This window comes from Elephas maximus, chromosome 5 (assembly GCF_024166365.1).
Source record: "Elephas maximus indicus isolate mEleMax1 chromosome 5, mEleMax1 primary haplotype, whole genome shotgun sequence".
In the NCBI taxonomy this organism is placed as follows: domain Eukaryota; kingdom Metazoa; phylum Chordata; class Mammalia; order Proboscidea; family Elephantidae; genus Elephas; species Elephas maximus.
In genome coordinates this window covers 89,461,816-89,488,722 of record NC_064823.1, presented here as the reverse complement: position 1 = coordinate 89,488,722, position 26,907 = coordinate 89,461,816, and the positions used below count along the sequence as shown (strand labels likewise).

The 26,907-nt window shown below is 39.2% G+C and overlaps 1 pseudogene; it reads left to right on the top strand.

Moving 5' to 3' along the window:
• Positions 1–26,907, top strand: part of LOC126077127 (UDP-glucuronosyltransferase 2B31-like) — a 269,121-nt pseudogene that overhangs the window by 120,026 nt on the left and 122,188 nt on the right.

Here is a 26,907-nt window from a genome sequence, read left to right as displayed (position 1 = left end):
GTCCAGGCATAAATAGTCTGTGGACTTTGAGTACTTTTCCCCTCTACATGGACCTGTGTGGGCCTATTTTAGGACAATAGGCCCTTGTTGGCAGACTTCAACTGCTTCAACTGTGCGGCGAAGAGGTGAGAGTTTGATGTTTGACATTGCTTTCGCTATTAAACAGGGTCCTCGCCTACCCACATCAGGGGCCTAAGGACTGGTAGCTCCATTCAGATCATCCAGCCACCTGTGACAGGGGTCCAAGGATAACTGGTACCTCCCTGTCCTTACAACCAAAAACATTGGATGCCCATGGTCCGTCGGTAGAACCCACCCACCTGTATCCTCTAAGAAACATGGACATGCTTTCCTCAGAGACACATGGGGGACGATTCTCAGCCCCCAGCCTTGTTCAGAGTGTGACCCCCTGCTGCAACCACATACTGGTACCTATACCAATCACCCCTGCCTTTCTAAGACTATAGGACAGAGGCTGTACCACCCACTTGATGATCAGCTACCTGGATACCTGAGCTGAATTCATACAAGAAAAGTGAATGGACTTCTAGACTGAAATGCCTGATAACACCTCTAGCCATCTGGTGACAGGACATCAGAGCTCCAGAGGCAAAAATAATCAAGCTAGCTCATTCAAGCAACCGATTTGGGCATATCAAAACAGAACAAAACAAAGCAAGAAGCTACAACACAGTAAACAAACATAAAATAAACTGATACAATAACTTATAGATGGCCTGGAGACAGCAGTCAATATCAAGTCACATGAAGAAACATACCCTGATCCCCTGAACAAGCTCTCAAAACAAAGAATCAAGGGATCTTCTAGACGAAAGTGCATTCCTGGAATTACTAGAGGCAGAATACAAGAGATTAGTATACTGAACCCTTCAAGACATCAGGAAGGAAATGAGGTAATACACAGAACAAGCAAAGGAACACACAGATAAAGCAATTGAAGAAATTAGAAAGATTATTCAGGAACATAATGGAAAATTTAATAAGCTGGAAAAATCCATAGACAGACAGCAATCAGAAATTCAGAAGATTAACAATAAAATTACAGAAGTAGACATTTTGAAAGAAAGAGTAACAAATTGAGCTAATGGAAGGCAGAATTTCTGCAATTGCAGATAAAGCACTTGGCATTAACAAATTTGAAGAAACATCAGATAAAAGAATTTTTGAAAAATGAAGAAATCTTAAGAATCATGTGAGGCTCTATCAAGAGAAATAATCTACGACTGACTGGAATATCAGAACAGGGAGGGATAACAGAAAATACAGAGAATTACTGAAGATTTGTTGGCAGAAAGCTTCCCTAATATCATTGAAGATGAGAAAATATCTATGCAAGATGCTCATCAAACTCCACATAAGGTAGATGTTAAAAGAAAGTCACCAAGACATATTATAATCAAACTTGCCAAAACCAAAGATAAAGAGAGACTATTAAGAGCAGCTAGGGATTTTTTTTTTTTTTTTAGGGATAAACGAAAAGTCACCTACAATGGAGAGCCAATAAGAATAAGCTGGACAACTCAGCAGAAACCATGCAGGAAAGAAGGCAATGAGATGAGTTACATAAAAAATGGAAGGAAAAAATTGCCTGCCAAGAATCATATATCCAGCAAAACTTTCTCTGAGATATGAACATGAAATTAGGACATTTCCAGATAAACAAAAGTTTAGGGAATTCAAAAAAAACCAAAACAAAACTACAAGAATAAAGGGAGTTCTTTGGTTAGAAAATCAATAATACCAAGTATCAACCCAAGACTACAACAGTGGACAGAGCAATCACACGTCAACCCAGACAGGAAAATCACAAAAATAAATCAAGATAAAAAAGAAGCTCAAAGCAGGGTAACAGCGATGTTATTATGTAAAAGAAGAAAACATCAAAACAATAAAGAGAGACTAAGAAATGTAGTCATGGATCTTCCATATGGAGAGGAAGATAAGGCGATACAAAGAAATAAAAGTTAGGCTTAAATTCAGAAAAATAGGGATAAATATTAAAATAACCACAAAGAAGGCAAACTATCCTACACATCAAAATACAAGAAAAAATAGAAACTCAGCAGAAACAAAATCAACAACAAATATGAGGAAAGGACAATATATAAAGATAATCTACTCAGCATATAAAATTTAGTGGTAAAAAGAAACTGTCAGCAACACACAAAAACAGACATCAAAATGATAGCACTAAATCCATACATATCCATAATTACAAGGAATGTAAATGTACTAAATGCACCAATAACGAGACAGAAAGTGGCAGAATGTATTAAAGAACACGATCTGTCTATACGCTACGTACAAGAGACACACCTTAGACTTAGAGACAAAAACAAACTAAATCTCAAAAGATGGGAAAAATATATCAAGCAAACAACAATCAAAAAAGAGCCGGAGTGGCAATATTAATTTCTGACAAAATAGACTTTAAAGTTAAATCCATCAGAAAGAATAGGAAAGGACACTATATAATGATTAAAGAAACAATATACCAAGAAGATATAACCATATTAAATATTTATGCACCCAATTAAAGGGCTGCAAGATACATAAAATAAACTCTGTCAGCATTGAAAAGTAAGATAGACAGCTTCTCAATCAATACGAGACTTCAACACACCACTTTGGGTGATGGACAGGACATCCAGAAAGAAGCTCAATAAAGACACAGAAGCTCTAAATGCCACAATCAACCAACTGGACCTCATAGACAGATACAGAACACTCCACCTAACAGCATCCAAATACACTTTCTTTTCAAGTGCACACAGAACATTCCCTAGAATAGACCACGTATTAGGTTATAAAGCAAGCCTTAGCAGAATCCAAAACATTGAAATATTACAAAGCATCTTCTCCAACCATAAAGCCATAAAAGTGGAAATCAATAACAAATAGCAGGGAAAATAAATTAAACACTTGGAAACTGAATAATACCCTGCTCAAAAAAGACTGGACTATAGAAGACAATAAGGATGGAATAAAGAAATTCATAGAATCCAGTGAGAATGAAAACACTTCCTGTCAAAAACTTTGGGACACAGCGAAAACTGTGCTCAGAGGTCAATTTATATCAATAAATGCACACATACAAAGTGCAGAAAGGGCCAAAATCAAAGAATTATCCCTACAACTTGAATAAATAGAAAGAGAGCGACAAAAGAAACCCTCAGGCACCAGAAGAAAGCAAATAACAAAAATTAGAGTGGAACTAAATGAAATAGGAAACAGAAAAATGATTGAAAGAATTAACAAGACCAAAAGCCAGTTCATTGAAAAAGTCAACGAAATTTATAAACCATGGACCAAGCTGACAAAAGAAAAACGGGAGAGGAAGGAAATAACCCAAACTTACAACAGACCCAACTGAAATTAAAAAAATCATATCATATTACTATGAAAAATTGTACTCTAACAAATTTGAAAACCTAGAAGAAATGGATGAATTCCCACAAACACATCACCTACCTAAACTAACACAAAGAGCGGTAGAACAACTAACTAGACCCACAACAAAAGAAGAGATTGAAAAAGTAATCAAAATACTCCCAACAAAAAAAAAAGCCCTGGCCGGACTGCTTCAGTGCAGAATTCTACCAAACTTTCAGAGAAGAGTTAACACTACTACTACTTAAGATATTTCAGAGCATAGGAAATAACGGACTATTCCCAAACTCATTCTATGAAGCCACCATATCCCTGATACCAAAACCAGGTAAAGACACCACAAAAAAAAAAAAAAAAAGAAAGAAAATTACAGTCCTATTTCCCTCATGAACTTAGATGCAAAAATCCTCAACAAAATTCTAACCAATAGAATTCAACAACATATCTAAAAAATAATTCTGCAGGACCAAGTGGGGTTCATACCAGTTACAAGGGATGGTTCACCTTTAGAAAAACAATTAATGCAATCCATCAAATAAATAAAACAAAAGATAAGAATAACATGATTTTATCAATTGATTCAGAAAAGGCATTTGAAAAAGTTGAAAACCCAGTCATGATAAAAACTGTCAGCAAAATAGAAGTAGGAGGAAAATCCCTCAGCATAATAAAGGGCATTTATACAAAGCCAATAACCAACATCATCCTAAATGGAGGGAGCCCGAAAGCATTCCCCCTGAAATCGGGAACCAGACAAGGATGCCCTTCATCACTGCTGTTATCCAACATTGTGCTGGAGGTCCTAGCCAGAGCAATTAGGTAGATAAAAAAATAAAGGACATCCAGATTGGCAAGGAAGAAGTAAAATTACCTCTATTTGTAGAAGACAGGATCTTATACACAGAAAACCCTAAGAAATCCTCAGGAAAACTACTGAAACTAGTAGAAGAGTTCAGCAGAGTATTGGGATACAAGATAAACATTCAAAAATCAGTGGAATTCCTCTACATCAACAAAAAGAACATGGAAGAGGAAATCATCCAATCAACACCATTTACAGTAGCCCCCAAGAAGATAAAATACATAGGAATAAATCTTACCAGAGATATAAAGGAATTATACAAAGAAAGCTGCAAGACACTAGAATAAGAAACCAAAATAGACCTACGTAAGTGGAAAAACATACCTTACTCATGGATAGGAACACTTAACATTGCAAAAATATCTATTCAATCAAAAGCAATCTATAGATACAATGCAATTCCAATCCAAATTCCAAAGACATTTTTTAATGAGATGGAAAAACAAATTACCAACTTCATATGGACGGGAAAGAACCTCTGGATAAAGAAAGCATTACTGAAAAAGAAGAACAAAGTGGGAGGCCCAACACTACCTGATTTTAGAACATATTTCCCACCACAGTAGTCAAAACAGCCTGGTACTAGTACAACAACAGATACATAGACCAACGGAACAGAATTGAGAATTCAGACATAAATCCATTTACCTATGAGCAGCTGATATCTGACAAAGGCCCAAAGTCAGTAAAATGGGGACAAGACATCTCTTTAACAAATGGTGCTAGTATAGCTAGACACCCATCTGCAAAAAAATGAAATAAGACCCATACCTCACACTATGCATGGAAACTAACTCAAAAAGGAATGAAGACCTAATTATAAAATCTAAAACGGTAAAGATTATGGAAAAAAAAAAATAGGGACAAAGCTAGGAGCCCTAATACATGGCATAAACAGTATACAAAACATTACTAACAATGCACAAACACCAGAAGAGAAACTAGATAACTGGGAGCTCCTAAAAATCAAACACTTATGCTCATCCAAAGACCTTGCCAAGAGAGTAAAAAGATTACCTACAGACTGGGAAAAAGATTTTAGCTATGACATTTCCAATCAGCGTCTGAGCTCTAAAATCTAAATGATACTTCAAAAAGTCATCAACAAAAAGACAAATAACCCAATTAAAAAATGGGCAGAGGATATAAACAGGCACTTTACTAAAGATGACATTCAGGTAGCTTACAGATACATGAGTAAATGCTCAGGATCACTAGACGTTAGAGAAATGCAAGTCAAAACTACCGTGAGATTCCATTTCACTCCAGCAAGGCTCACATTAATTCAAAAAACACAAAATAATAAATGTTGGAGAGGTTGTGGAGAGACTGGAACGCTTAAACACTGCTTGTGGGAATGTAAAACGGTACAGTCTCTTTGGAAATACATTTGGCGCTTCCTTAAAGAACCAGAATTAGGACTGCCAAAAAAAAAAATTTTTTTTTTTTTTTTATACGATCCAACAATCCCACTCTCTGGAATATACCTTAGAAAAATAAGAGCCTTTCATGAACAGGTATATGCACACTCATGTTCTTCGCAGTACTGTTTACAATAGCAAAAAGATGGAAGTCACCAAGGTACCCATCAGTGAATGAATGGATAAATAAATTATGGTATATACACATAATGGAATACTACGCACCGATAAAGAACAATGATGAACCTGTGAAAAATTTCATAATATGGAGGAATCTGGAAGGCATTAGTTGCAAAAGGACAAATACTGTATGAGACCACCATTATAAGAACTTGAAAAATAGTTGAAACAGAGAAGAAAATATTCTTTGATGGTTATGAGAGTGGGGAGGGAGGGAGGGAGAGGAGTATTCACTAATTAGATAGTAGACATGGACTATTTTAGGTAAAGGGAAAGACAACACACAATACAGGAGATGTCAGTACAACTGGACTAAACCAAAAGCGAAGTTTCCTGAATAAAGTGGATGCTTTGAAAGCCAGTGTAGCAGGGGCGAGGGTTTGGGACCATGGTTTCACGGGACATCTAGGTCAATTGGCATAATAAAATCTCTTAAGAAAACATTCTGCATCCCACTTTGGAGAGTGGCATTTGGGGTCTTAAAACCTAGCAAGTGGCCATTTAAGATACATCAATTGGTCTCAACCCACATGGAGCAAAGGGGACTGAAGAACACCAAAGACACAAGGTAATTATGAGTCCAAAAACCAAACCACACCCAACCCAGTGCCATCGAGTAGATTCCAACTCATAGCGACCCTACAGGACAGAGTAGAACTACCCCATAGAGTTTCCAAGGAGCACCTGGCAGATTCGAACTGTTGACTCTTTGGTTTGCAGCCATAGCACTTAACTACTACGCCACCAGGATTTCCATTATGAGTCCAAGGGACAGAAATGGCCACATAAGTTAGAGGCTACATCAGCTTGAGACCAGAACTAAATGTTGCCCAGTTATAAGCAATGACTGCCATGACAGGGAACACGACAGAGAACCCCTGAGGGAGCAGGAGAGCAGTGGGATGCAGACCCCAAATTCCTGTAAAAATACCAGCCCTAATCATCCTACTGAGACTACAAAGACGCCAGAGGTCATGATCCACAGGCCTACTGTTAGCCCAAGACAGGAACCATTCCCAAAGTCAGGGATTGGAGTGGAGTATAGGATAGAAAATGATACTGGTGAGGAGTGAGCTTCTTGGATCAAGTTAGACACATGACACTATGTGGCAGCTTCTGTCTGGAGCAGAGATGAGAAGGCAGAGGGGGACAGGAGCTGGTTGAAGGGGCACGGAAATACAGGGTGGAGAGGAGTATACGGTCTCATCACAGGCAGAGCATCTAGGAGTGTATGGCAAAGCATATATAAATTTTTGTATGACAGGCTGACTTGATTGTAAACTTTTACTTAAAGCACTATAAAAATTAAAAAAAAAAAAACCCTCAAAAACAAACAAAATTATTATACCACTCATGATGGGTGATAGAGCACCACCTTAAAGCTTTGAGCAAATCTGTACTTGTCATTGTGTCCATGTTCAGACTCACTGCTGCCCCCTTGGCCTTCGTGTGAGCAATGTTAACAGGCTGATCAGCAAACAAGGGAATGCCCACCATAGGGATCCCATGGTAGATAGCCTCATAGATGCCATTGGTCCCACCATCAGTTATAAAAGCTTTGATCTTTGGATGACCTTGGAATGGGTGAAATTTGGCAAAACTGTTCATTATAATTCTTGGGAGTAAAATGAGAAATGGGAAATATAAAGAACTCAGTGAGATAGTGATTTCTAATAAATTGTCTTGTCCATAAAACTATACTTAAATTGTTTTTAGATTTCTGAGCAGGAAGCAAGTAGGTGTACTGGAGTAGTAAGTGAGGGCTTCATGGAAGAAGTGCCTGGAGTCTTGAAAAAGGAATAGAAGATTGCCAGGTGAATAAGTTGAAGGAGAATATTCTGGATAAAAGTAACAACATGAGCAAAAAAAAAGGGAATACATCAGAGCATATTCTCTTAGAGAAACAGAGAGTAGAAGACTGAGTGTGATGTAGGGTGTGCAAGGCAGGAGGAAGTATGATGATGGTGGTGCTAGACTCAGAAGGAGGGATGGCCATCCTTTATCATAAAATGCTTCATCAGTTCATGATAAAGATTTTGGATATTTTCCTATAGAAAATGGGGAGTCACTGGTTCTAAAGGAGGGGCTGTTATTGTTCGTCTGCATTTGAACTCTCTCTGTAGCCATGGAAGGATAGGTATGAGTTGGGAGTATTCGGGGACAGAGCGATGAGCCAGGAGGCTATTATAAAATTCCAAACAAGAGGTGATTACCTCCGAAATAACAGATATCTTGCTTCTGGCTTTAAGGATTACGACTGTGTATAATAAAATGCCAGTTATTATATTTCAACTGTTTTTTTCCACCAGAACTTATGCTTTATATTTGAGTTTTTCAATAATAAATGCTGAAAAATTGATTTTCTGCTGAACTATTATCCCTGTGATAGGCTGTTACAAATATTTTCAGTAATTGTTCTCTAATCTTACCAAGGAGGTCATTCTGGGGGATCCACATATAGAGTATTGGGTCCTAAGGTCTGGTTTCTTGCCATCAAATCACCACAGCACCTATTAAGATGAAGAAAATCCTTTATTCCATGAATAAAAACTGCAAAATTATGTTGTTGCTGTTGTTGGATGCGGTCCAATCAGTTCCAACTAGAAGCAACCCTATACACAACAGAACAAAACACGGCCTATTCCCAAGCCATGCTCACCATCTTTGTTATGCTTGAGCGCCTTGTTGCAGCCATTGTATCAGTCCATCTTGTTGGGGGTCTTTCTCTTTTTCACTCATCCTCTACTTTACCAAGCATGATGTCCTTTTCCAGGGACTGATCCCTCCTGATAACATGTCCAAAGTATGTGAGACGTAGTCTCGTCATCCCTACTTCAAAGGAACATCCTGGTTGTACTCCTTCCAAGCAGATTTGTTCATTGTTCTTTTGGCAGTTCATGATATATTCAATATTCTTCTCCAACACTGCAATTCAAAGGCATCAATTCTTCACTCTACGTTTTTCATTGTCTAGCTTTCACATGCATATGAAGTGACTGAAAACACCATGCCTTCAGTCAGGTGCAGCTTAGTCTTCAAGGTGACAACTTTGCTTTTTAACACTTTAAAGAGGTCTTTTGCAGCAGATTTGCCCAATACAATCCTCTGGATTTCTTTACCTTTTTTGTTGTTGTTGTTGTGCTTCAGGTGAAAGTTTACAGCTGAAGTTAATTTCTCATACAAAAATGTATACACATGTTATGTGACACGAGTTGCAATTCCTGTAATGTCATGGCACACTCCTCCTTTCTACCCCCTATTCACCATGTCCATCCAACCAGCTCCTGTCCCTTCCTGCCTTCTTATTCGGCCTCCAGACAGAAGCCATCCATTTTGTCTCATGTATCTGCTTGAACTAAGAAGTACACCATTCAGCAATATTATTTTATGTTTTATAGTCCAGTCTAATCTTTGTCTGAAGAGTAGACTTTGGGAATGGTTTTGGTTTTGTTTTAACAGTGTCTTGGGACCACGGCTTCGAGGGTTCCTCCAGTCTTAGTCAGACCATTAAGTCATCTGTTTACATGAATTCGTGTTCTGCTCCACACTTTTTTCCTGCTCCTTCAGGGACCCTCTGTTGTGTTCCCTGTCAGGACTGTCCTTGGTGGTAACAGGGCACCATCTAGTTCTTCTGGTCTCTGGATGATGAAGTCTGGTTTATGTGGCTCTTTTGTCTGGTGGGCTAATATTTTCCTTGTGTCTTTGTTGTTCTTCATTCTCCTTTGCTCCAGGTGGGTTGGGAGCAATTGATGCATCTTAGATGCCTACACAGTTGATTTGAAAACCCCAGATGCCCCTCACCAAAGTAAGATGTAGAACATTTTCTTTATAAACTGCTCGTGCCAATTGAGCTAGATGTCCCCCGAGACAATGATCCCCAGCCCTCAGCCCAGTAATTCTGTCCTTAGGGAGTTTGGATGTGTCCACGAAGCTTCCATGACCTCGGCTTGGTCAAGTTGTGCTGACTCCCCCAGTTTTGTGTACTGTTTTACCCTTCAACAAAGTTACCACTTATCTATTGTCTAGATAGTGTTTTTCCCTCCCCATTCCTTCCCTCCCTTACCCATTCCTTACCCATCAAAGATTGATTCTTTTTGTTTGTAAACCTTTTCATGAATTTTTTCATAGTGGTCTTAAATAATATTTGTCCTCTTGTGATTGACTTATTTCACTGAGCATAATGTCCTCAAGTTTCATACAGGTTGTGAGATGTTTTACAGATTTATCACTGTTCTTTATTGTTGCACAGCATTTCATTGTGTGCATGTATCATAGTTTGCTTATCCATTCGTCGATGGGCACATAGGTTGTAATGTTGTAAGGAAAATGGGTGTGAATATGTGTATTCATCTGACTGCTCTTAGTTCTGAAGGATATATTCTTAGAAGTGGGGCTGCTGGGTGTATGGTGCTTGTATTTCTAGCTTTTTAAGGAAGCAGTATGTCATTTGCCAAAATGGTTTTACCATTTTACGTTCCCACCAGCAGTGCATAAGGGTTCAAATTTGTTGGATTATAGTTTTTCATAATTCTCTTTATTATCCCTTTTATTTTGGTTGCATCTGTTGTAATATCCCCCATTTCATTTCTTATTTGGGCTTTTTCTTTTTCTAGCTTTTCTTTTGTCAGTTTGGCTAATGGTTTGTTGATTTTGTTGATCCTTTCAAAGAATCAATTTTTGGTTTTGTTGATACTTTGTATTGTTTCCCTGTTCTCTAGGTCAGTTATTTCTGCTCTGATCTTTATTATTTCCTTTCTTCTGGTGGCTATAGGCTTCTCTTGCTGTTTTCTTTCTATTTGTTAGAGTTGTTTAGCTAATGTTTTGATTTTTCCCTTTCTTCTTTTTCATGCATGCATCTGCTCCTGTAAATTGACCTCTGAGCGCTGCCTTTGCTATGTCCCTTAGGTTTTGCTATGATCTGTTTTCATTCTCATGTAGTTCTAGGAATTTTCTGACTCCAACTTTGATTTCTTCTATTACACAGTGGTTTTTCAGCAAGATTTTATTCAGTTTCCTTGTATGTGATTTTTTTCCCTGTGTCTCCCTGTTGTTAATTTCTACTCTTACGGTGTTGTGATCTGAGAAGGTGATTTGCATTATCTCAACATTTTGAATTTGTTGAGGGTTGCTTTGTGGCCTAAGGTATGGTCAATTCTGGAGAACATTCCATGTGCCTTGGAAAAGAATGTGCACTTGCTGATGTTGGGTGGGGTGTTCTATATATGTCTAGAAGGTCAAGTTGATTGATTGTGGCCTTTAGATCTTCTGTATCTTTGTTGAGTTTCTTTCTAGATGTTCTGTCTTTTACTGAGAGTGGTGTGTTGAAGTTTCGTACAATTATTGTGGAACCATCAGTTTCTCTTTTTACTGTGTTAGAGTTTGTTTTATGTATTTTGCAGCCATATTGTTGGGGGCATAGGTATTTATTTTTGTTATATCCTTATGGTGGATTGTCTCTTTTATCATTATATAAAGTCCTTTCTTGTCTTTTATGGTGGCTTTTCTTTTAAAGTCTGTTTCTACCCGAGATTAAGGTTACCAGTCCTGCTCTATTTTGGTTGCTGTCTGCTTTATATATACCAAACCAAAACCAAACCCAGTACCATTGAGTTGATTCCGACTGATAGCGACCCTTTAGGACAGAGTAGAACTGCCCCATAGAGTTTCCAAGGAGCACCTGGCAGATTCAAACTGCTGACCCTTTGGTTAGCGCCTGTAGCACTTAATCACTACAACACCAGGGTGTCGGAATTATAAATATATATATATATATACACAAATCTTGATTTTTATTATGTTTACGTGTATTTTTTCTAAGGCGTGTCTCTTGTAGATGTCATGTTCCTGGGTCTTTTTTTTTTTTTTTTTTTTAATCCATTCTGTCACTCTCTGTCTCCTAGGGTACATATAAGCCATTTATATTCAACGTAATTATTGATAGGTGTGAGTTTATCACTCTCATTCTGTAGTGCTTCTTTTGTGGTGCTGTTTTCTTTGTTCCCCTTACTCTCCTGAGTTGAATTCCTTTTGTTTCTGGGTTTGTCTTTTATTTCTTTAGTATTTGTAGATTTTGTGTTTAATTGAAACTGTATATTTTTCTTCTTTATTTTTGTGAGAAGGTATGTTAACTTTCTTTGTGGTTATCTTCAAATTTGCCCCATCTTGCTAAGTTTAAATCAATCTTTTATTACTTTATATTGCCTTGACTTCCTCTCCATTTGAAATTTCTATACCTACACTTCTTGTTCCCCATTTTATTGTCCTGATGTTGTTGTCATTTACAGATTGACCTCTCTGTTTCCATGTTGTAAATATTTAAGTTTTGTTGTATCCTTGAGAGTTCATTACCCAGGTTGGTATCTGGTTGATGCTATCCTGTGTCCTAGTTTCAGGTTGTTGTCTGATGTTGTTGATTCTCTAACTGATGGACTCCCTTTAATAATTATTGTCAGTTTGGTTTGGTTTTTACATATTCGCTTAATTCCTATTTAAGTGGAATTGTCCTAAAGTCACCATCAGCAGGGTCAGTCTCTCAGCTGTAGTGTAGCAGGACCTGTCCAGCAGGAGAGGCAGGGAGGGGATGGGTCATTTGCGGGGTTGGGCCCAAGGGTCCAGGGGTATATGCCATTGCTGCTTGTAGACTTAGCACTCAGCGCACAATGTAGATAGGCAGCAGAGAAGGGAGAGTATATGACATATGGAGCTACGTGTGTAAGAGAAGGAAGAGAGAGAAACATAAGCCAAAAAATAAAAAAGGTAAATAAAATGCTGGCATGGAAAGATCCATTAGGTGGGGTAGGGCAGACCTGGTGAGACCCTGTGCCAGTGATCCCCGACCTGAGCAGTATAGCTTGGTCTGCTTTGAAAGAGGTGTGGGCAGTGTACAGTGTTGGTAGGTGGGAGAAAGGAAAGGAAATAAGGGAAAGAGACAGAAGAAAAAACAAACAAAAATACAAATACAACAGCAACAAAAATAAATATGGTGATGAGGCAGTCAGCCATTGGATGCCTCAAGGATTTGTGGTGGTGGTGCACTGATGTGTCTCTCTTTGGGTGGTGTGACATGGCCCTTGTCCCTTGAGGAGGAAGTAGAGGCAGTGTAGGCTCTAGGTGGGAGAGAAAACGAAAAGGGAGAAGGAGAACAATAAATAAAAAAAAAAAAAAACAGCATTGTGCTGAAAGAGTCTGCCTGTGGGGCAGGCATAGACACATGGAGGCCAGGTGCCAGAGACTCTCTAGCTGACTGGTGCAACATAGCCCGTTGAGAATGGGGAGTTGCTCAGGGCTTGGTGGATGGAAGAAAGGAAAATAAGGGAGAGGGAGAATAAACAAAAAGCATGCAAAGAAAACAAAACAGAATATGGCACTAAGGCCGTTGGCTGGTGAGGGCAGCATGGACCTGGGAAATTCGTATGACAGTGGCTCTCTAGCCAAGCAGTACAACACTGCTGTTAAGAAGGGATAGGGGCAGTGCACAGGGCTAAGTGGGAAGTAGAAAGGAAAGGAAGGGAGAGAGAGTAGAAACTGCCAAAAAAAATGGGGCTGAGAGACCCAGTTGGTGAAAGAAGGAATGGAGAGTGAGAAAACAAAGGGAAAAGTCAAAGCAACAATGACAACAAAAATGGCGTTGAAGGTCCTGGTCTGTGAGCGTGGGGTGGACCTGGGTGGCTGTGCACTGGTGTTTGGCTCAGTGATGGTGGCCCGTAAGAAAGCAGTGGAGGCCAAGTGGAGGGAAGAAGTGTGGGTATGGAAGATTGTATCCGTTTTTACCAGGTGCTCTGTCTCCTGGTGGGAGCTCAGTGAATTTGTCTTCCCTGTGTTCCTCAGTGGCTGTAGTTCAAGATGGCAGATCAGTACCAAGTTAGCTGGTAGGGGATCTCCACTCCATAGCTCTCCTTATTTCGTGTTCTCTGTCAGTTTCTTATTCCATTCAGTGCTTGATCAAGTTCTTTATCTTGTCTTTGATGCTTATGGCTCCAGGCTTGAAGTTTGTATCTCTTTTCCTTATTTTTTCAGGGTTTTGCTTCAAAGGGGTGGCATGGTGCTTTTGTCTAGAGTGCCATATTTTTACTTTTCTGTTTGTTTTCTCAGTCTCCATTCCTTCTTTCACCTCTCTGAATGGGCCAAAGAATTGGAGGTATTTGCGTCTCATGTGAATGCTCAATGAAAGGTGGCTCAGCAGAGGGGAATTTTAACATTCAAGTGGCTGGGATGACATGTTTTGTGGAAACCACTCATCCTCTTTCCCCTAATACTCCCATCATTGTTCAATGAGCTCATGAACAAAGTGGCCATGCTGGCAGGGATGGAGATTATGCTTGGGCCCAGCAACATAGACTTCGACTCATCATGGCGTCTTGGCTACAGCTACTGCGGCGTGACAAATCGGCCAGCAGCAGAGACCAACACAGAGTTCTCGATATGTCACCATTCCTCCAGGTAATCAGGAAGCAACCTGGTGCCAAATAGATTACACTGGAACAATTCGAACATGGAAAGGCCAGCATTTTGTTCTTACTGGAATGGACACTTACTCTGGATATGGATTTGCCTTCCCTGCATGCCACGCTTCTGCCAAAACTACCATTCATGGACTTACAGAATGCCTTATCCACCATCATGGTATCCCACACAGCATTGTCTCAGATCAAAGAACTCACTTCACAGCAAATGAAGTGTGGCAATGGGCCCATGCTCATGGAATTCATTGGTCTTACCATGTTTCCCATCATTCTGAAGCAGCTGGCTTGATAGAACGATGGAATGACCTCCTAAATACCAAATTATAACACCAGCTAGGTGGCAATACCTTGCAGGGTTGGGACAATGTGCTCCAGGAGGCTGTATACGCTCTAAACCAGTGTCCATAATATGGTGCTGTATCTCTCATAGACAGGATTCATGGATCCAGGAATCACAAGGGGGACACAAGAGTGGCACCTAGTGAGCCCCTCACAAGATTTTTGCTTTCTGTCCCTGCAACTTTATGCTCTGTAGACCTAGAGGTCTTACTTCCAAAGGGAGGAATGCTCCCACCTGGAGATGCCTCACTGATTCCCATGAATGGGAAGCTAAGAATGTCACATGGCCACTTTGGGCTCCTTTTGCCTTTGAATCAACAGGCAAAGGAGGTAGTTGCCATACTGGCTGGTGTGTGACTTATCCTGATTACCAAGAGGAAATTAGATTGACATTACATAATGGAGGTAAAAAAGAGCATGTCTGGAATGCAAGAGATTCCTTAGCGCATCTCTTAGTACTACCATGGCCTGTGATTAAAGTCATTGGAAAACTACAGCAACCCAATTCTGACATGACTATGAACGGCCCAGATGCTTCAGGAATGAAGGTTTGGGTCACCCCACCAGGCAAAGAACCATGACCAGCTGAGGTGCTTGCTGATGGCAAAGGGAATACAGAATGAGTGTTGGAAGAAGGTAAGTCTAAATACAGTTATGGCAATGTGACCAGCTTTAGAAATGAAGACTGTAATTACTATGAGTATTTTTGCTTTGTATGTGTGCATCAAATATTTCTACCTTAGTTTCTGTTAGTTTAGGTAGGTAGTGTGTTTCTAGGAATTTGTCCATATTCTCCAAGTTTTCAAATTTATAGTATTCTGTTCTAATCCTTTTTCTTTCAGTTGGGTCTGTTGTAATGTTTGCCATTTCATTTCTTTACGGGTTATTTTCTTCCTCTGTTTTTCCTTTATCAAGTTGTTCAGTGGTTTGTCTTTTTATTGATCTTTTCAAAGAAGCAACATTTCATTACGTTCATGTTTTTCTCTATTGTTTATTTCATTTACTTCTGCTCTGATCTTTATTCCTTCCTTTCCTCTGGTGGCTGTGGGCTCCTTTTACTGTTCTTTTTCTATTTGTGTGAGTTGTGTGGCTAACATTATGCTTCTGGCCCTTTCTTCTTTTTTAATGTGTGTGCCTATGGCTATAAATTGGCCTCTGAGCTCTGCCTTTGCTGAGTCCCAAAAGTTTTGGTATGCTGTGTTTTCTTTCTCATTTGTTTCCACAAACGTTTTCAGTCCGTCTTTGATTTTATCTATTACCCAGTGGTTTTTAAGTAAGTTGATATTCAGTTTCCATGTGTTTGATTTTTTTCCCTTGCTCTTTCTATTATTAATTTCTACTTTTATGGCATTGCAAATAGTGAAGACTTTTTGTACTTTCTCAATCTTTTGGATTTTGGTGAGGGTTGCTTTGTGGTCTATTCTGGAGAATGTTCCACGTGCGCTGGAAAATAATATATACTTTGCTGCTTTTGGGCGGAGTGTTCTTAATATGTGTATGAGGTCAAGGTGGTTGATTATGACCTTTAGACCTTTTTTTTACCTTAGCTGAGTTTCTTTCTAGATATTCTGCCCTTTACTGAGAGTGGTGTGTTGTAGCCTCCTACTATTATTGTGGAACCGTCATTTTTTTTCAGTGCTGTTAAAACTTGTTTTATGTATTTTGGAGACTTGTTGCTGGGGCATATATATGTATTATGGTTATGTTATCAAGGTGGATTGTCCCTTTTTTCTTTACCTAATGTCCTTCCATGTCTTTTATGGTAGATTTTGACATAAAGTCTATTTTATCTGATATTAGTTTTACCAGTCCTGCTCTTTTTCTTTTGGTTGTTGTTTCCTTGATGTATTTATCTTTTGATTTTTAATATATTTATATCTTTGTGTGAAAGGTGTGTCTCTTCTAGACAGCATATTGCTGGGTCGTGTTTTAAAGTCCATTCTGTCACTTTCTGTCTTTTTACTAGTGCATTTAAGCCATTTAAATTCACTATGATTATTGATAGGTATGATTTTATTGATGTAGGATGGGTCTGGAGGCATTAGGGAAGGGTCTAGGGTCCACTCCAGCTTCCCTTGGGGCTGCGGGTAGCAGGGAAGAGGAGGGAGTTAGGAAGAGGGGAGAAGAAAGAAGGTAGAGGAGGCTTTATGGAGGAGGGCAGTGGTATGTGTTGGAAGTTAGTTCTCAGCAATCGTGGTTGCCTGGATGGAATAGTTGTAGCTGCTGTTCACTAGAGGGGTAGGTGTTGTAGGAGTCTGCTTCTGTGGTTACTGGGAGAGGGAGTCTGAACTGCTCCTTGAGGTGCAGCCAGTAAATGTGGTCTTCTTCGTGCTGGATGCATCTGCACCGTGTCTTTTTCTCCTATAGGAGTTCTTTGGAAATGACTTTCCGCGCGTAGGGTTGCTGTTTTACTCCAAGATGGCCACACTGAGACATGTCATTAGGCCTGGAACCTCCACTCTGTATCTGTATTTCATCTTTGGTTTCTATCAGTTTTTTATTCTCCTCAGTGACTTCCAATCTAATATTTTATCTCTTCAATCCAGAATTGACATTTGATCTGTTTTACTTGGTGTTTTTGGTCTCTGTTGCAGTGCGATGTCTTCGTGGATCTGACTCTTCTGCCGTCTTGGCACTGCCTCAAAATCTGCTGGCTTTGAGTGAGGCTCAGAACAAGAGAAGGCTCTGGAACAGGTTCAGACTGCTGTGTAAGCTGTCCTGCCACTTAGGCCACGTGATCTGAATGATGTGTCAGTGGAAAACAGAGATACATTTTGGAGATTTTCAGGCCGTTATTGGTGAATCACAGCTTATACCTTAAGGATTTTGGAGCAAATCCCTGCCATCCTCTGCAGATAACTATTCTCCTTTTGAGAAACAGCTTTTGGCTTGTTACCGTGCCTTAGTAGAGACTGAATACCTAACCATGGGCCACCAAGTCACTGCATGGACTGAGCTGCATATCATGAACTGGGTATTGTCAGACCCTTGATGTCACAAATTTGGACATGCACAGCAGCACTCCATCATTAAATGGAATAAGTATACATGAGATGGGGCTCCAGCAGGACCTGAAGGCACAAGTGAGTTGCCTGAGGAAGTGACTTAAATGCCCATGGTCTCCATTCCTGTCACGTTATGTTCTCCCTCCTTGTCTACAAGTATGGCTGGGTAGGGAGTTCTTTATGAACAGCTGACTAAGGAAGAGAAAACTGGTGCCTAGTTTACAGATGGTTCTGCATGATATGCAGGCACCACTCAAATGTAGACAGTGGCAGCACTGAAGCCCCTTTCTGGGACCTCCCTGAAGGACAGTGGGGAAGGCAAATCCTTCAAGTACTGCACCTGGTTGTTCACTCTACTTGGAAGGAGACATGACCAGATGTGTGACTGCATACCGATTTCATGGGAGATGGCCAAAGATTTGGCTTGATGGTCGGCGACTTGGAGAGAACACGATTGGAAAATTGGTGACAAGCAGGAATGGAGAAGAAGCATTTGGGTTGACCTCTCTGAAAGGGCTAAAGAAGTGAAAACATTTGTATTTCCTGTGAATGAACACCAAAGGGTGACCTTGGCAGAGGAGGATTTAACAATCAGTTGGATTGGATCTTGCATTCTGTGGAAACCAGCTGTCACCATTCCACAGCTGCACCATAGGCTAATGAACGATGTGATTGTGGTGGCTGGAAAGGAGGGTATATATGTGTTCAATTTTCCATTTTTGAAAACTATGGTGGTAGTAAGGCCTGTATGTGCATACTCAAGGTGGGAGAAAAACATTTGTTTTAAAAATGTCCTGTTACAGTGTCTTTGAAATAGCTCCTCTGCCCTTATCCATTCCTGTGGTTCAGAATGAATACGTTGTCTTTGTAGGTATATTTGGGGTGTGAACTTAGAAGATCCATACAAATTGTCTCTTAAGAGTTAACAATTCTGTGATACGAAGTTATTTAGGTGCTTCCTAGATTATCATGTAAACTGAGAAGATTTGAAAATGGAATACAGTAGCATCACTTAACGTACATATTACATGGAAAGAATTGAATGAATGGTAAGGAAGGTTAAATTTTAATACCATGATAAAAATTTATCTATTTGATATACTAAAATGCTTGCTGTTGGAACAGTGTATTTAAAGGATCAATAATACCACGAAGTAGACAGGTAAGTTGGTTTCACCCTTGTTTGGTTTTGAATTACATCTGTGGAACTAGTTTATGAATTACCTGTATTTAATTTCACAAAGCTTTTTCCTATCAGATGATTTTCAGAAGTTTGTTGAGATACATTTTAAATTGGGGGAAGCATTTTATTTTATAGATATACTGAACCTAAAATCAGGTTTTCTCTGTATCTTATCATCTGCGAATAGGGATAGTTTTACTTCTTCCTTACCAACCTGTAGTTGTTGTTGTTAGGTGCCATTGAGTCTGTTCAGGCTCATAGTGACCCTATGAACAACAGAATGAAATACTTCCCAGTCCTGCACCATCATCACCGTCATTGTTACAGTTGTTCCCATTGTTGCAGCCACTGTGTCAATCCATCTCATTAATGGTCTTCCTATTTTGTGCTGCCCCTCTACTTTACCAAGCATAATGTCCTTCTCCAGGGACTGGTCCAAAGTGTGTAAACTGAAGTTCACCATCCTTGTTTGTAATGAGTCTTCTAGCTGTATTTCTTCCAAGACAGATCTGTTTGTTCTTCTGACAGTCCATGATATATCCGATATTTTTTGCCAACATCATAATACAAAAGCATCAATTCTTCTTTGGTCTTCCTTATTCATTGATCAGTTTTCACATGCATATGGGGCCATTGCTCACTTCATGGCCTTTTAGGTCAGGCACACCTTAGTCCTTAAAGTCCTTCTGTGGGTGCATTTTTAGTTATGTTTGGTGATCTTTTTATGCCATTTTTATGCCATTTATTATGGCTCCATCATTGTCCCTATTTTTCTTCAGTATTATTTATAGTTTTTGGTTTTATATTGAGGTCTTTGATCAATTTTGAGTTAGTTTTTGTGTATGGTGTGAGTTATGAATCCTGTTTCGTTTTTCTATAGGTAAATATTCAATTTTGCCAGCATCATTTGTTAGAGAGATAGTATCTTCCACATTCAATAACCTTTAGCCCTGTTTTGAAATTCGGCTGTACATAGGTGGATGGATTTACATCTGGCTTCTTAATTCTGTTCCATTTGTCTACGTGTCCTTTATTGTTCCAGTACCAAGCTGTTTTAACTACCCTGGTTGTATAGTAGGCACTGAGATCAGGTAATATGAGGCCTCCTTTGTTCTCCTATTTTAGTAAAGCTTTACTTATTAAGGGACCCTTCCCCTTCCATTTAAAGTTATTGATTAAATTTTTCCATCTCCATGAAGAATGCTATTGGGATTTAGATCTGGATTGCCTTATATCTATATATTGCTTTTGGTAGTATTGACATTTTCACAATGTTAAGTCTTCCTGTGCAAGAACATAGTATGTTTTTCCATTTATGTAGTCTCTTTTGGTTTCTTGAATTATTGTCTTGTGGTTTTCTTTGTATAAGCCTTTTTTATTCCTGATTTGATTTATTGCTGAGTATTTTATCTTTTGGGGTCTATTTTAAATGATACTGTTTTCCTGATTTCCTTTTCATAGTTCTCTTAGTTGATGAATATGAATCCAACTGATTTTCGTGTGTTAATCTTGTATCCTGCCACTTTACAGAATGCTTCTATTAGTTCCAATAGCTTTCTTGTGGAGTCCTTAGTATTTTCTATGTATAGGACCGTATCGTTTGTGAATAGGGTTACCTTTACTTTTTCCTTACCAGCGCAGATGCTTTCAGGTTCTTTCCATTGAGGGTAATGTTGGCTGTTTGTTTTGACTAAATTCCTTTTATTATGTTGAGGTATTTCCCTGTTATTCCTATTTTACTGAGAGTTTTTATCAGGAATGGGTGTTGGATTTTATCAAATGCCTTTTCATTATGAATTGATATGATCATGTGATTCTTTCCTTTGTTTTACTTATGTGGGGGATTATGTTGTTTGATTTTCTAGTGCTGAACCAAACTTCCATGCCCGGTATGACCCCACGTGGCAGTGGTGTATTACTCTTCTTATGTGATGTTGAAATCTCTTGACTTGAATACTGTTGAGAATTTTTGCATCTATTTTCATGAAGGATATTGGTCTGTAGTTTTCTTTTTTAGTGGTGTTATTGCCTGACTTTGGTATTAGGGTTATGCTGGATTCATACAATGAATTTGGGAGTATTCTTCCCTTTTCTATGTTCTGAAATAGTTTGAGTAGAAGTGATGTCAACAATTCTTGGAATTTTTGTTGGAATTCTCCAGTTAAGACCCCTGGACCAGGGCTTTTTCTTAGAAGTTTTTTTTTTTTTTTTTGACCCCTACAATTTCTTCCTTTCTAAGGGTCTGTTGAAATTTTCTACCCCAGTTTGTGTTAATTTAGGTAGGTAGTGAGTTTCTAGAAATTTGCCCATTTCTTTTAGGTTTTCATATTTGTTGGAGCACTGTTTTTCTCAGTATTCTGTTACAATCCTTTGTATTTCAGTTGGTTTTGTTGTAATGTCGCCCATATTATTTCTTTTTTAGGTTATTTGCATTTTCTCCTGTTTTTCTTCTGTCAATTTGGCCAGTGGTTTGTCAATTTTATTAATCCTATCAGAAAAGCAGCTTTTAGTCTTCTTGATTGTTTCTATACTTTTTCTGTTTTCTCTTTTATTTTTTTCTCCTCTAATTTTTATTATCAATTTTTTTGTGTGTGTGGTGACTGGGCTTAATTGCTGCTTGGTTTCTGATTGTTCAAGTTTTAGGTTTAATGTTTTGATTTTTGTCCTTTCTTCTTTTTTCATGTGTGCACTTATTCCTATAAATTACCTTTGAAAGCTAATGTGCTCTTGTCCAAATGTTTTGGTGTGTCGTATTTTCATTCTCATTTGATTTTAGGAATTTTTAATTTCATCTTTGTTTTCTTCTGTTACCTTGTGGCTTTTAAAAAAGAAAACAAAAATTTCAGGATGTTCTTTAGCTTCCATTTATTAGTTTTTTTTTTTTTTTTTTCCTCCCTCTTCCTGTTATTGATTTCTTCTTTTATAGCCTTGTGGTCAGTGAAGATGCTTTCCATTATTTTGATGTTTGCATTTGTCGATGCTTGCTTTGTGACCTAAAATGTGGTCTATTCTGGAGAATGGCCCATGGGCATTGGAGAAGAATGTGTACTTCTCCGCATTTGAGTGATATGGTCTGAATGTGTCTGTGAAGTTAGTTGATTCTGGTATTAAGATCGTCTGTCTTTGTTGAGTTTCTTTCTAGGTGTTTTATCCTTTACTGAAACTGGTGTGTTAAAGTCTCCTAGTATTATCGTGGAAGTGTCTATTTCTTTTTTCAGTGCTGTTGGAGTTCTTTTTTTTTTTTTATGTATTATGGAGCTCTCTTTTTGGGTGCATATATATTTATTATGGTTATATCCTCTTTGTGGTTTGACCCTTTAATCATTGTATAATATTCTTCCTTTTCTTTTATAGTAATTTTGCTTTAAAATCTGTTTTATCAGAGATTAATATTGTCACTCCTGCTCTTTTTTGGTTATTGCTTGCTTGGTATTTCTTTTTCCACTCTTTAAGTTTTAGTTTTTTTATATCTTTGGGCTGAGGTATATCTTGCAGACAGCATATTGATGGTCATATTTTTAATCCATTCTTTCACGCTGTATCTCTTTACTTGTGCATTTAGGCCATTTATATTCCATGTAATTATTGATAGGCATGAACTTATTGCTGTAATTTTCTTAGGATTTTTGAGTGTGTGTGTGCGTGATGTTAACTGTTTCTTCATTCAAGTTAATCTTCTGTGCTGATTTTTTTGTTGTTGTTTGTTTTTACTGTGGCTTGTCTTTTCATTTCCTTCATTGTTTTTGCTTTTCTGTGTGCTGAATCTTTATGATTTTCTTCTTTTATATGTTGATGAGTAGGTTTGTTACATTTTTTTTTTTGTGGTTACCCTGAAATTTACCTTTGTCTTCCTAAGTTTAAAGTAGTAATTTATGTCTTGTGTCACCTTGATTTCCTCCCCACATGGTAGCTCTAAACCTATACCCTTTTTTCCTTCCTTATATTTTGAAGGGGTCATCAGTTATAGATTGACAGTCCTGGTTCCCTGTTTTCCAACTTTTAGCTCTATTTTATTTTTGAGAATTCTTTGTCTGGGTTGATATCCCAAGATATTGCCATGCACTTTAATCTCAGGTTGTTGTCTACTGTGTTGTTAATTTTCTTTCTGAAGGACTCCCTGTAATATCTCCTGTAGAGCTGGTTTGGCTTTTACAAATTCCTTTAATTTCTGTTTCTCTGGAAATGTCCTAATTTAGCCATCATATTTGAGGGATAATTTTGCTGGGTATATAATTCTTGTCTGGTGTTTTTTTGTTGTTGTTGTTGTTTTTCCCTTTGTTTTATTAATGTCCCTTTGCAGGGAATCTTTCATTTTTTCCAAGCTGCTTTCAGGATTCTTTCTTTATCTTTGGTTTTGGAAAGTTTCATTTTGATGTATCTCAATGTTCTATTAGGATCTACCCTGTATGGGGTTCATTGTGCTTTGGTACAGTTATCTTCTCATCTTTCATTTTGTTAAGGATGTTTTCTGTCAGCATACCTTCAACAATTTTCTGTGTGCTTTTTGTTGACTCCTCCCCTTCCGTGTTTCCAGTCACACATAAACTATTCCTCTTGATGGTGTCTTAGGCTTTCCTCATTATTTATTTTTTTTAGTTGTTCCTTGAACAGGTTAGTTTCAAGCAATTGGTTTTCCATTCTCTGGCTTTGTCTTATATTGTTTCAAGTCTACTCCTATGACTTTCCATTGAGTTGTCAATTTCTGCAACTTTAGTGTAAATATTCTGGATTTTTAGTTGCTTTTTCTGTGTTGTTTCCATTTTTTTGGCATTTTGTTCTTGTATTGTTTTCCTGAATCCTTCTAGTGTTTTGTCTGTGTTTTCTTTGGTTTTGTTTGTGTTTTTCAAAGTTTTCTCTTTGTTTTCCTTGATTTCTTTGTGAACCGTATACATAAGGTTTTTAAATTCCTTATCAGGAATCTCCATTACGTTTTCTTCTTCAGGGAGGATTTCTGGTTCTTTATTATGGTTTTTTTCTGGGGCCATCTTACCCTGCCTTCTTAGGTGGTATTCTATGGTCTGTTACTCCAAGAAAGACATTAAGGGGTTATTGTATTTATTTCTAGTTTCTGTAATTTTTTGTTGGTTCCTGTTGCTTTTGTTGGGTGTTTCTTGGCATGTGAGGCTGTAGTGGTGCTCTGGTTGCTGGACTGGCAAGTGTTTCCGTGAGTGGATTGGTAAGTTGATGTGGGAGTTCTGGCCCCTGTTTACTAATGGTACAGGATAGCTGAGTGTGTGTTGGTTGGGCTTTGGCTTCTGTCTGTCTTCAGTGTCATGGTCAAGAGTGGAAAATGAAGCTCTCTGTGCAGATAAAGTAGCTGATGTGGTGGGTGGGGTGGGCAAGTGGTGGTGTGCTTGCTACCTCTCCCTGTTTGAAAGGGAGGTGTGGGTGGTAGAGGCATTCACATAAGTTCTTTACCTTTACCTCCTCCTGGGCAGGGGGAGGGAGGGAGTAACAGCAGGTGTATGTTCACTCAGTCTCACTACATCTGTGTGTCTGGGTCTGGAAGCAGGAGAAAGTTTAGTGGATGGGTATGCAGGCACTCACTCATCTTCTGCCCTGCACTGGGCAGGGGAAGAGGGAAAGGGCCTTAGGTTGAGTGCTTATGCAGTTGTAGCTCTTCTGCCCCTCCCTGGATGGGTTAAAGAATGGATTCAGGCCCTGCAGATGCAAGCACATTGGTGTTACTTCCTGTCAGGTGAATGGAAGGAGGAAATGGCTGTGGGGGTTAGGGAATGCAGTTGAGTTTGGTAAATGCACACATGGAGGTGCTGCCTTGCATCAGGTGATGGGAGGGAGGAATTCACTGCTGGTGGGTTGTATACAGTGACATCTCTGCCCCTTGTGGGGTGGGTTAAGGGGATGGAGTAGAGCCTGGCAGATTCATGCAGTATGGTGCCAACTCATGTCAGGTGGGGGGAGGGAGAAAGCTCAGCTTAAGGGACAGGGCTACATCTAGCAGGTACACAACCATAGGTGCTTCCTCTTGTCAGGTGAGGGAAGGGAGGAAGGCTTGCTGGCAGATGCACACGCAGTCATGTTTCTTTTCCCCTCATTGGCCAGGATAATGGATGGATGCTCCCCTGGCAGTGCACACAGTGGTGACACCTCACATCAGTTTGTGGAGGGGAGAGGTAGGAAGGAGCTGTGTTGTGATATGGGTACAGTGACAGTTCCTCTGCCCTCACTGGGTGGATTAAGGGAGAGAGCTGAGCCTAATGGATGAGAGCACAGTAATGCAATTTGCATCAGGTGGAGGGAGGGAGGAAAGGGCTATAGGGGATGCAAGCATAGTCACAGATCTTCTATTCTTCATTGGGTGGGTTAACGGATGCAGTCGCACTTGGCATATGCACACTCAGAGGTGCTGCCTCATGCAAGTTGGGGGAAGGAAGAGGGAGAGGTGGATGAGCTCTGTCACTGTCCTGCTGCTGCTGCCCTCCACTGAGCCCTTGGGTAGGGGAGTAGGTGGCAGATGGGCATATGCATGGGGGCATGCATACTTAAACTCTTTGGGTGGGCAAGGGGAAGTAGGGAATTGGGTTGGGTGACGTAGGGGTAAGAGTATAGGCTCGTGTTATGATCCCCCAATCAGGCAATGTGGTTGAGGTAGGGGACTCTCTACAGCCTCTGATCAGGATGGAGTATGGGGGAGTGTGTTCCTCCAGCTTGGATATGCAGGTGCTATGGTACCTTGTGTCCATTGCATCCAGAAAGTGGGATGCATCGTATTTTAATGGCAAAGTTTCTGGGCGGGGCTACCCAGGGATCTGTTGATTGAGAGAGCTTCTGCTAACAGTCCGTGAGTCCACTGTCTCGTGCGTGCACTCATCCCTGACTTCAAGGGCCGTCACTCCTGAATTTCTCCATTTCTTGATCTGGCACCCTCCCTTTCTCTGCTACTTTCCAAGTGTGTCTATAGAAGTTTCCTGTCTCTTTTGGTAAAGTTGTGGAGTTGCCTTTCTGTTTTCTTCATCCAAGTTAGATGCTGGCTTTCTCCTAATTCAGCTGCAGCAAGCTAGGATGACTGGCTCAGCCTCTCTGCTCTGTGTTACTCCTGTTTCATAGGTTTCCTTATTCTTTCCAACTGGTGTTTGGTTCAGTAGTTAGACTTTCTTCATTGATATTCAGGATTTGTGGATTGTTAACTACGTCTGTTTTGCTTGTTTTTTTGTGTCTTTGGTTCAGGAGGATGCTGTGGTGTTTGTGGCAAAGTCACCATTTTGCCTCCGCCTCCTGGTAGATTCTTATCGAAGTGGTTCTCTGTTTTTTTCTTAGCCCCTTTTTCCAGGAATGGAACAGCCTCCACATCATGCATAGCATCAGGTTCATGCTCCACCTCTTCAAACCCATCCCTCTCATTCAAGTCATCACCCAGTACCACATGAGCCAAGAGATAAATGAGTAGTAAGTGCTTGAGGAGGCAAAAGTGTGAGGAAACTACTTATATAATTTAAATGTAGGAAAGCTCAGATTATGTTGAGTGGTGGACCATTTCATATCTTAATTCAGGCTGTTTTGGAGTAATTTACAACTTGTTTTTATTTAAAATGCTAGATCATGTCCCTTTGGATTATTTAGATAGACTATATTCGTTTTACTAATCAAATTACAAACTTACTGCTTAAATTTAGGCAATTTATATAATTCCTATATATAACTCCTAGGTAAAGCTAGATATATACTGCCTAGCATATTTTCTTTCTCTGTTTTCATCTCCAGTTACACATTCTCCTCATTTATCAACTACTGCATATCTGACTTTTTCCCTTTATGACAATAGTAAGAAATCTGATTATTTGGGGCATTAATGACATATGCCTGGCAGTGACAAAGGAGATTGTGAGGTCAGGGTAACATCAGATTCATTGGTTAAGGTTATAGGTCATCTTGGCTGGGTCACAATTCTCAGTGGTTTGGCAGTAAAGTAATGATGTAATATGGCAATTATGTAATTATTTGGTTTGAACATTATGTATTCATGTAATTTGGCAGTTAATTGTAACAATATAATGAAGCTCTTATGTAATGATGTACTCACCAG